The sequence below is a fragment of the Lichenostomus cassidix genome, chromosome Z (genome assembly GCF_008360975.1).
Source record: "Lichenostomus cassidix isolate B80296 chromosome Z, HeHo_3.0, whole genome shotgun sequence".
In the NCBI taxonomy this organism is placed as follows: domain Eukaryota; kingdom Metazoa; phylum Chordata; class Aves; order Passeriformes; family Meliphagidae; genus Lichenostomus; species Lichenostomus cassidix.
The window spans coordinates 73,261,555-73,272,943 of NC_139511.1; the positions used below are offsets into that span (position 1 = coordinate 73,261,555).

The 11,389-nt window shown below is 48.0% G+C and overlaps 1 protein-coding gene across 2 annotated transcripts in view; it reads right to left on the minus strand.

Moving 5' to 3' along the window:
• ZBTB7C (zinc finger and BTB domain containing 7C) overlaps positions 1-10,498 on the minus strand; it is a 133,569-nt gene extending 123,071 nt beyond the window's left edge. For both annotated transcript variants that reach the window (XM_085042031.1, XM_085042032.1), the window contains exon 1: positions 10,368-10,498. The gene's annotated coding sequence lies outside the window, so the exon portion shown is untranslated. The remainder of the gene's footprint in view (positions 1-10,367) is intronic.
• Positions 10,499-11,389: the final 891 nt, after the last annotated feature.

Sequence of the window (11,389 nt, forward strand, 5' to 3'; positions counted from 1 at the left end):
TTAAAAAGCAATCTTATGAGAAATACAGGGCTTCTGGGAATCCTAAAATGATTTGTGTTGGAAGGGACCTTAAAGCTCATCCTGCTCCATTCCTGCCATGGGTAGGGACACCTTCCACTATCCCAGGTTGCTCCAAGCCCTGTCCAGCCTGGCCTTGGACACTGCCAGGGATCCAGGGGCAGCCACAGCTTCTCTGGGCACCCTGTGCCAGGGCCTGACCTCCCTCACAGCAAAAATTTCTTCCTAATACCTAATCTGAACCTGCCCTCTGTCAGTTTAGTATTCCTAAGGAGGCTGCTCCTTTTCTCTGGACTCCTAAACTAAAAACCTGCTGGTAATAAAGTCAGATCTGGGCTTTTCATCAACTCAAATCCTCCAGCTGAAAACCAAGGCCATGAAGGAAATCCTCTTGAGCACACCAGGTGTATTAGTACTGGACCAATGCACTAAGGTGGCATATCCAAGACTTGATGCACATGCACTCTTCCAGGCAAGATGCATTAAAGGTTCCTTGACTCTTTTCCGCAAGAACAAGCCCTGGCCTTGCTGATTGGCACAGGAGATAATCTTGGTAACTATTTTGCTCATGTAGAAGTTCTCTGTCATTCCAGGTGAGTGGAGTATCCTCTGCATCCTACTGCATGAGGGAATTTTTCCCACCAATCCCACATCCAGAAACACCCCATGCATGAGCAGTGACTCCCCTAAAGGAGCAATGGCAAGGAAGAGCTCCAGGCTTTGGAAAAGAGGATCCTGGATACACATGTTGATACAATCAAGGTATAACACAAATGTACTTTCTTGCTAGCAGTACCTGATGAGCTCTGCTCAAGATCACATCCAAGGAGCAACAGCCCCTGGAGAACGGTAGAGTACAAATGGTCTCTAACAGGATGTTTGGCTGTTACATAAGTATTAAACCCCTCAGCAGCTAAACTGTGGGAGGCTCATGAAACCTATCTCTTTTCCCCACTGTATCAGTGAAGGGTCTTCAGCAATTTCCACCCAAACAACTGTGCTTTGTGAATAACAGGACCATTCATGGAGTGTAATTTTATGACCTCATTCTAGCAGTTTTAGCCAAATTGTGCTTCCTCTTTCGAAGAGCTGCCTTTGGTGGGGAGAAATTGTTCACAACCACAGAAGCAACAAAAATACACATTTTTTACTTCCACAACCTGGTCTTTTTTTTTTTTTTTGTCATTTATTTCCAAAATACCTGCTGTCTGTCAGAATGATGCTTCTCCTCTGACAGAGCTTATAACCATCACTCAAAAATCATGGCATCTCACAAGAGTTCAGTGGAAAATGAGAGGAAAAACTCCCTGGGTTCATAAAGGAAGTTTTCATTTGAAGATGGGGGGTGGATTAAATGAAAGAAAATTAAATAAGCTCGAAGGTCTCAGCTCTCTGCTGGTACAAGTGGTAGCAAATTCCAACACAGAGCCAAAGCCACATCCACACCCATCTCTCTGAAGGCAGCAGGATTATCACTGCAGGAAGTAACACCACAGGATGGCCTGGGTTGGAAGAGACCTTAAAACTCAGCCAGTTCTTAACCCCTGCCATGGGCAGGGACACCTTCCACTCTCCCAGGTTCCTCCAAGCCCTGTTCAGCCTGGCCTTGGACACTTCCAGGGATGCAGGAGCAGCCACAGCTGATCTGGACAACCCATGCCAGTGTCTGACTGCACATTAGGATGTAGGGAAGAATACCTGAATTTGACTGAAAAGGGCAAAATATACTTTAAAATTAAGGTGGGATAGGTTTAGGGTGGTTCGATAGGAAAAAGAAGGAATAGTTATCCTGGATCTGTGCCCCATTGTTTCCCCAATGTTCTCCCACATTTGCATCCCTCTGCCCATCTCCTCTGACATGGTGAACTCTCCAGGATGCTGATTGCATCCTGAGTTCTCGTAGCCTTCAGTCCTACCTCCTTCCAGGACCTATCTGTAGTGAAAAGGCTGGCCTCACATCTCCTTTCAATCCTCAAATTTAACACCAGGTTTTGCTTTACACCAAGCTCTGTATCTTAAGTCATTCCATGTCAGTCATTCCATTTATCACAAACACTGTCATAACCAAAGCATAAAAAAGAAGGGAGAAACGGAGATGGAGAAAAGAGATCCCCTCCAGCATGTATCTCTGACTAGAACCATCAATGTGCCTGTAGACCAGCAGAAAGGAACATCCCAGCTGAAGAAGGGACACCAAAATGACAGCAAAATGACAACAAAATCCCAAATAAGGGATTTTTAAGGACAAAAACGAGGGGAAAACCACGGCCACGACAGAAGCAACTACTTTTCAAACTACTGGAGACAGAATAAAACACAAGAACAGCTTCTTGTCTGGCCTCTGCCTGCAGTAGGCCAGCAACAGACTTGAACAAAACCCTGGTTGCACTCCAGGTCTGATGCATTTAGGGAAGATGCCTCCTGTCCCTAAAAGACCTTTCCACCCCAGGCACAGCACACACTGTCACAGACACCCTTTGGCTCTCACAGTTACTAAATTCACTAAAAAGACTAAGCAAAACTGCACTTCCCAGCCATAAAACCCTTCTCTAATGGCATCATTGGAGACCCCACTCGTGCATTAATTCAGAGGCTGCCCATTACATATTAATTAGAGGACACTATTATGCAAATAATGAAAATTAATTAAACCCTCACTTATTAATCTAATACAGTCTCTTCCTTGCTGTGCCCAAATACACCCCAGGCAAGCAACTACAATTTTTTAACTATAAAAGTGACAGTCTATGGGATGACACTTCTTTAAATGATGTCTTTAATATCAAAATAAAGTAAAACTGCCTTGTCTCCTGAGTGCAACTGCAATAATGAGATGTTAACCCAGTCTCCCCCAGACTGCTGCATTGAGGGAGATGGGATGTTTCCTTCCCAAAAACCTCATCCTTCTCCTAGGAGGCTGCTTCTCCCACTGAGCATATCTGGGCACCCACAGTCCTGGTTTGATGCTTCTCCAGCTTTCACCCAAAGCAGCTCTATGGGAAATGCAGATCTCCTGGGAACCACAGAATCATAGAATTTTGGGTTGGAAGGAACCTTTAAGGGTCATCTAGTCCAGCATCCCTGTTATGAGCACGAACATCTTCAACAACATCAGGCTCTGAGTCTTGCCTGAACTGGTCTTGAATATTTTCAGGGATGGGGGATCCACCCCTTCTCCAGGCAACATCAAGAGGCACCACTGCATCCTTCTCCTTCCTCCTCCAACAGCCACATCTCTGCACGGCCTAACAGCAACCTGTATTGCAGGGAGCAGAAGGCACCTCCCGACCCACAGCCTCCCCCTGAGATGCACCACCTCCCCTGCCTGCCACGTGTCTTGTTGTGCTTGTGTGCTTCACACCACACCACAGCCCTGCAACACAATCCATAGACAATTTTTAACAGCCCCACTTACTGTCACCATGGCAAATCGCCCTCTGGCTCCCATTTCATTTCTTTTTCCTACCAGACAGGGCCCTCGTTTTTCCCAGGCTGTGTGTGCAGAGCCAGGGCATGGCAGGCAGGGCTGGGAATGCTCTTCCTCACCGATGTCATCGTCCTCCAGCACGAGGGACGGGGGTGAGACGCCTTGTTCTGCAGCTCTTGATGTGACTCAGAACAGCCTGGGAATTACACTTGGAAGAAGTGATTAAAAACCCTGACTACTCCTCCGTTACCACGCAGGGGCAAAGCTCTCAGCAGCACTGATCAGAGCTTCTAAATGAGAGCAAAATGAGGAGAACCGAGAGCTGGTACTCCTCCAGACTCTTCCCTGGGTATGTGGAGGTGGGAATAAGGGCTTGGAAAACCCTCAGAAAGGAATCACCAGCACACATTTAATCACTTTACGAACCCCAGCACACAGTAACCTCTTTCAAAAAACCCTTCTCCAAGATGCCAGCCTCCCCCTGGCCAGTAACTGCAGGCAGTGGCTGTTTGGGAAAACCAAACAGGCACTGCAGGCATTTTGAAATGGAGGTGCCCAGACCCTCAATCATATGTTATATATATCTCAAACATTAAAATATGCAGCTTTGATTTTCTTGGTAGGGACTGAATCCTGGTGGAAGAAGGAAACAGGATTTCAGAGGAGGAAACGCAGAGCAGAGGAAGGGTTTGAAGGGGAAGGGAGGAGTCCCCTTGACGAGATGCAAAAAACTACAGCAAAATAAACTTGCTCAGATGGTCTCCTGGGGATTTGTGGCCTGAAATTCCAGCCACCTCCACCCACAGACGAGCAAAGAGCTGGAGCAGCAGAGACCTGAAAGATCCACCCTTAGCAGTCTGTGATCATGGGCATCAGCTGGCTTTACAAATCACAATCACAAGGAGTATCCTGGCCAATTCCCCTCTATTTTTCTGAAAAGCTCCACATTCCCAATTTCCAGGTGCTTGATAAACCCAATTTCCAGGTGCTTGATAAACCCAATTTCCAGGTGCTTGATAAACCTCCCAGAGCTTGGGAGAAGAAGTATTGTCTTTGCTTCCGCAGTTGGATAAAAGAGCTCAGGAATTCAATTACCATATAAGAATGCTCAAGCCTATGTGCTTGAGTCTCCCACATGGAATTAACTCATGGGCTTCACAGTTGAGGACCACATAAACAAGAGATTCCAGCCTTATTTAGGTATCCACCAAAATCAATTTCATGTATCTCAGCCTAGAGTGGCTTGCTCAACGTCACGAATGGAGCCTGAGCAGAAATTAATTGTGAAGAGCCCAAAGAAGATTTAAAAGGGAGAATAAAAGCACTCTACTTCCCAGATCTGAATGACTTTGCATTAATCCAAGCCTGTTCTTTCCTGAAGCACCAACCCACCCATGGAGCAGCTGGACCTCAAGCCCTGCCCTTTGCTCATTAGCAGAAATGAGCGCCAGCACAACATTCAGCTCCAGCCTCGTGGCAGAAAGGATTGAGCTGTGTGTTCCTGCCTTGGCTGCCAATTCCATACCCCAAATTCTCTCCTTCTGGAGCCATTCCCACCTCCCACCAGGTGTATCATACACCGTGATGACACCACATCCTAGTGGGATCACAGAATCTCAGAATTACACAGGTTGGAAAAGAACCACAAGGTCACTGAGTCCAAGTGTGTCTGATCCCCACCTTGTCCCCAGCCCAGAGCACTGAGTGCAACATCCAGGCATTCCTTGGACACCTCCAGGGATGGAGACTCCAAACCTCCCTGGACAGCCTCTCCCAGTAATTAACAGCCCTTCCCATGAAGATGGACACTCCTTGGCTGTAGTTAGGTTAACTGGATAACCAGCAGCCTAAGGCTCCCCACCACGTTTTCACTGCCCAAAATCTCCTTCATTTATTTCTTCCTTTCCAGGTGATTGTCCCACCCATGTCAATCTACCACTGCCTTCCATATAGTTTTCAAGGATCAGTGTAACAAATTTGGGGGTTCCTTGTATTTGAGGAGAAAGGGGAAAATCCAAGCCATTTGTTTTTATTTTTGGATCTTGTACAAGTTTGAGGAGGCAACAATCTAAAAGTCTGGATAGTTAGTGCAAGTCAGGGTCATTTCACTGCAGACCTCAACATCTTCCACCTCCTTAAGGACAGAGACATCAGAAGAACCACAACTACTGGCTTTGGGCATTGGCTGAATGTTGTATCCTTACATTTCCCTACCATATTACAGAGACATCCATAGATTTTGCAAGAGGGCATATTATCATGCTAGGCAAGCTACTACTGCTTTATTTGCAAGATTAAAAACAATTCCTGCCCTGGAAAAGCAGAGAGATGCTCCACAGGCAGTGGAAACACAAAACCTGGAGTGACCTGCTGTGGTCACACAGCCAGGTAGTAGCAAAGGAGGGAAACACCCCAGGCTCCTCAGGGAATCCTCACCTCCTAGGATGAATTACAGCCCTCAACATCAGCTTTTAGTGACTTGTCCTCACCTTACTTCCTCCCACAAGCTAATCTGTCTGTAGTTACCTGTTCTGCAGCAAGTGTGGAGAACAGCAGCATTCCCAGCTGCCAGTATGAGCTGATTGATGCCAGGATCCAGGAGGAATCACAGATGGGTTACAGCTGGAAGTGGCATTTAAAGTTCATCTAATTCAACCCCCTGCTGTGAACAGGGACATCTTCAACTAGATCTTGTTGCTCAGAGCCCCATTCAATGTGGCCTTGAATGTTTCCTGGATGGAGAATGCATTACCTCTCTGGGCAACTTGTGCTAGTGTTTCGCCAGCCTCATTGTGAAAATCTTCACCCTTATTAAAGGGTTAAACAAACCCTCTTTTATTTCAAAACTGTTACCCCTTGTCCTACTGCAACATGTCCTGCTGAGGACTCCATCCCTCTCTGTCATGGTCTGACCTCTTGCAGACCCTTCAGGCACTGGGAGGAGCTCTGAGGTCTCCCTGGAGAGAGGCTGAACACTCCCAGCTCTCCCAGCCTTTTCCCACAGCAGAGATGCTCCACCTTATCCCAGTCCCCTGCAAGCCAAGGTGATCTCAGCAAGCTCCAGCATGTGGCAGAGGGAAACATCACTGTCTGTGCTGGGGCAGTGTCCAACATGAATAAAAAAGTGTGTGCAATGGTACTGGTTTGTGCCTTTGTGACTGTGTGGGCATCCATCCCCTTCCAGATTCACACCAGCTCCTCCCCATCTCCTCCAACACCAAGCACAACCCTGCCAGAACATAAATCCACACCAACGCCTTCTTCGCTCAGCTCTGTCCTTCTGCCTTCCCACTTGGGCACCACAAAATGGGAAACAGCCTTGAAATAATGACTGTAATTACAGTTTGGTAGGTCTTAAATGTAGCAGAGAAAGACAGCCCTGCTCTTCATGACATTCCCAGTATAACATGTCACAACAAATGGCCCAAGGGAAATCTGTGGAGTTGGATGTAAATATTTTGATGTGTTCATGATAAAGCTTCTCAGGACTTACTGTCCACTGCCAAAAAATGGGGCTGCTCCCCATGCCTGCATCTCTACCCAGGCATGCATCCTCATCTGCTATATATCAGGAGCCCTGCAAAATCCACCTGCTCCTAGGAGTATTTATGACTTTCCACTCAAAGAGGGCTATGTTCCTTTTCTGTTCCATTTAAAATAAAATAAAAAATTAGAGAGTGGACAGGCAGCTAGGAATTTCTGAGGTTTGACAGCCCATAATGAGAGATGAACTCGCCTGAAATAGAAGGAAACAACCAGGAAACAAGCCCCTGGACTGCTCCGCTTTCATTTTTAGCAAGCAAACCAGGTGAGCACAGCAACTGCTATTTACCCTCTGAGTCACGGGAAACAGCACCCAGAACAGATGCCTTGCCAAAGCTCTGCAAGACTGGAAAAAAAAAAAAAATTTATACAAACGATTTGAGGCAAGTCTCAGGGCTTGCAAATTCCCTGTGAAATCCAGGCTTGGGATAACGCAGAGCTCCAGGGCTGAGGTCAGGCTGCTGCCAAGCACCTGCACTTAGCAATGCATCATTGACCGAATTCTGCTCGGGGCATCAAAGCCCCACAGACGTCACCAGCTGCACAGTCTGGCCCAGTAACCCGTAATTTCCCTGTAATCAGAAGCAACAGGGTGAGAGTTTTAGTGGCCATGCATAATGCATGTCCTCTGGCACGGCTGGGGGAGCGGGAGATGAGCACCACAGCTGGCAGCACCAGCCGCAGTGCTGGGGAACTGGACACCCCAAGAACCACACAACAGCTCCAAGTGCCCTGTCACACCCCAAAGGCTCTCCTCTATCTCTCTGCTCCCAGCTTTTTCCCCACATTCTCCATTGCAGCAGTAACACATGGGTGGTTTGGCTGTGGGTGGCACCTACCTGCTCGTGGGTATCTGCTGCTCCTCAGCCTGGATGAGGGCTGAGCATATTGCTCACACACATTCCCCCTGCTCTCACAGAGTATGGAAAAAGCCAGTTGAATAGTTTATCAGCTGTAAGCACCACTCACTTTCCCAGGTGTGACACGCCCCACACTCAGAAGTCTGTGGTAGTATCACAATACTCCATGGAATTGCTCCTTTGCTCCTTGTTGCTGCTATTTCCTTCCCATTCCCCCTACCAATCCACCACCGACCTCATTATCACCATCCCAGCTACCTTCCTGCTATCCAGCCTCCACTACACACTCCCAGACATCAAGATTCAGCCCTCACCCCAGCTGTGACCCCCTCCTTATCTCCACGTGAAGGCAAGCTGCTTTGATTCTGCTTTTCCCCTTATTTTCCCTCATATATTCTTCCCCAGCCCACTCTAATTCCTCCCTTCCTGCACTCTTGGTCCTTCCCTAAAAATCCCACTAAGTTTTAGACACCCTTGGAAACCCCTGAGAGAATGTTATAGCAAGTTTTACATAATCCCAAAACACTCTTCTCCCTAAAACTGTAATAAACTCACTCTACCAAGGGCAACCATGCCCTTTAGCTCATGTGGCTTTCCAGAAAGAGACTTCCTCACCTGGACACCCACAGGTGGGTTTCATTCCAGGACCCAGGTTCTACCAGGTCCCTTCCACACATGGAGTCTCAACTCCACTGGCACAGAAGCCAAACTGAGAGCACAAACCAGGGACTTCCTCCTCTCTTTTATATCAAAAATGCACAGGACTGAGACCAGAAGTCATCCCAGTAATCCCCTATCTGGGACACTGGCCACAATGCCACCAGGTCACATTTGGCCATGCCATGGTGAGGCAGAAGCTCCTCCAGAAGGTTCCTGTAAACCAAAGATGCTCATTGTGGCAGCTGCAACCAGCAGGAACCTTCTGCTGGAAAAGGGCAGCCAATAAAACTTCCCAGAAATGGTGGTTAGGTCCTGCTGCATCCAAAAGATCTGGGTTTCTCTGGGAGGAGGGCTCTCCACGATCATTCAAGTATCAGCCCTGATTGAACTGCACAGCATTTACCACCAGGGTGTAACCTTTGAACACACCTCCTTCAGGTGATCAGCACTGAGCACACCCTGTGCCATCACTGCTGGAAGAGGACCATGTGAAATCATGACAGACCTACCAAAAAAACACGTGAACAGAGCACCTGGAAAGCACTGGGTGCTTCCCAGTCCAACCTCAAGCCAAGATCAGCGGTGGGAGCAAGGAGAGCATCAAGATTTGAGGTTGCCGAAGCAAAGCAGACCAGACAGTCAACATTGAGTGATGTCTGCTACTGCAAATGTGCCAGCAAAGAAAGGGAAAGCCCACCTGATAAACACCTTGGGCTGAAAGCCTCAGCACGTCTGGGGGAGGTCGGCAGACAGCAAGTGGGAGAGACGAGGGCAGACAGCACAAACTGGGACCCTCTGGAAAATCTCTGAAAGAACTCATTTCCTATAGAATACAGAACATCCAACACACCTCTTTGCACAGACAGCTCAAAGTGCTGCTCAGGAGATCTGTTTTCAAAAATTTCACTCGAAGTCAAGGTTTGCTGTTGGGCAGGTAGGCTGAGGTATCTCAGCCCTTGTTCAGGCTACATCTGTCTGCTCAGAGGATGAGAAACAAGAGCCTTCCCCCATCACCAACAGCATCTCTTGTTCTTTGCCTTTCTTCTGGACCTGTGCAACCTGGCAGGTATCACACACTTCTCCACTCCCACCTACTCAAGCTGCAGCAAGGGGTGAGCCCATGCACCAGCTGTGGTGCAAGACCCTGGAACAATCCTGGGCAGCCCCTGTGACATTGCTTGTGTGGTTTGCACAAATAAATTGATGGGGACCCAGAGAGTAGAAGGGGATTTCACAGGGGAAAAACCCAGTGACTGATCTACAGCTTGAGTAATCTTCAGCACGCTTCAGCCAAGGATCTTCTTCCAGGATATGGAGCCACCAAAAGCTCTTCCCATGCATATTCCTCCCCACTCTCAGGAGCAGAAGGTATTACAGACACAACCACCTCTGGCTCCCAAGACATGAGTTTTGGGAAGCACACCATGCAGCAACACCTCCAAAAAACCCCATGTCCTTCACCCCATTCCATGTCCTCAGATGCCACCACCCAACATGCACAAAATACCACCTCAAGTCCAAAAACTAAACTATTACCTAAACCCTCCATGCCCTCCCCACACACTGAGCAGATCACAGGCATCACTCTCCAGGGCATGTCTGGTTAATGGGTTATAGGGGGTTAAACTTCATGGCCTCAAACCCAACATTTTAAACCCAAAAGAGGAGGTGGAGGGGAACGACAACCTGCCATGCCCCAAGCTGTGCACTCCTGTACTCAGGGAAATCTCACCTGAATTCTTAATAAACCCACCCAAGCCCCACAGGTGCGCCAAGAAAATTAAAACAAAAACTGAGAAAGTGAAAATAAAACCTGAGAAAATTAAAATTAAAACTAAGAAAATTAAAATGCGAACTACCTCCTGCAATATGACGGCTCCCTGGATCAGTTGCTGTATGTCCTCAGGAGTTTTTGGGGAGGACACCTCCACATCAGCAAATAACCAACCGTATCGAAATGACTGCACCCCATCTTCTGCCTGCAAAAGCCTCTGGCTGGTGGGATTTTTTTTTCCTACAGCCGTTTGACTCAGAGGTCTGGCCAGACTCGCAGCTCTCAAATTCGTTTAATAAATCATCTCCTAACCCCGCCCAGAAGCAAAAGGCAAATCTCTGTCTCCCAGGCACCTCCTGATTGGACTAACGTGCCTCTTGCTAATGACCCTGCGAGGAATAGCACGGCTCGAGTGACGTGTTTATGAAGATAAATATTTTAACTTCACAGTTTAGCGCTGTAAACTCGTTCCAGCCGGAGAGTCTCTTTAAGTTGGTTCCAGGAGAAAATGCCTTGATAATTAAATTTTTTTAATTTTTTTTTTTTTTAAGGCTATGAAATATTAATTGCAGTGAAATACGTGGCGTGTCTTTCAGGTGCAATTAGCGGCTGCTGCTGGTGGATGAAAAAAAACCTGGCTGGTGAAGCCCAGGGAAGGGATGGGAGTGATTTCTCCCCTCAGCAGAGGGAATGCAGCACTCTGCCCTATCTAATCTCACTATAGCAACGGGAAGACCTTGGCAACCCCGATCTTTACAGTTATTAAGATGGGAGCGGGAAGAGTCAGGAGCACAGTGCCGAGGGATGCTCGGCCGAGAGCCTGGCTGCCGAGGAAATAAAGCATCCTGTCTCGCTCGGGGGTTGCAGGGTCTGCCAAGCTCTCAGGGTGGGGCAGTAGCCCAAGGCTGGCTCCCCACAGTTTTCTTGTGGTGGCTTTTCATGCCGAAGAGGAGACATGCATCTCCCCATCACACCCTGGAGAAGGATCTCCAGCTCCTGCTGCTTGGAGCTGCTGGAGGAAGCCAAGGAGATGCTGCCAGGGCTGGAGCAACTCTGCTCTGGAGCCAGGCTGGGAGAGCTGGGGGTGTTCAGCTGGACAAAAGAAGC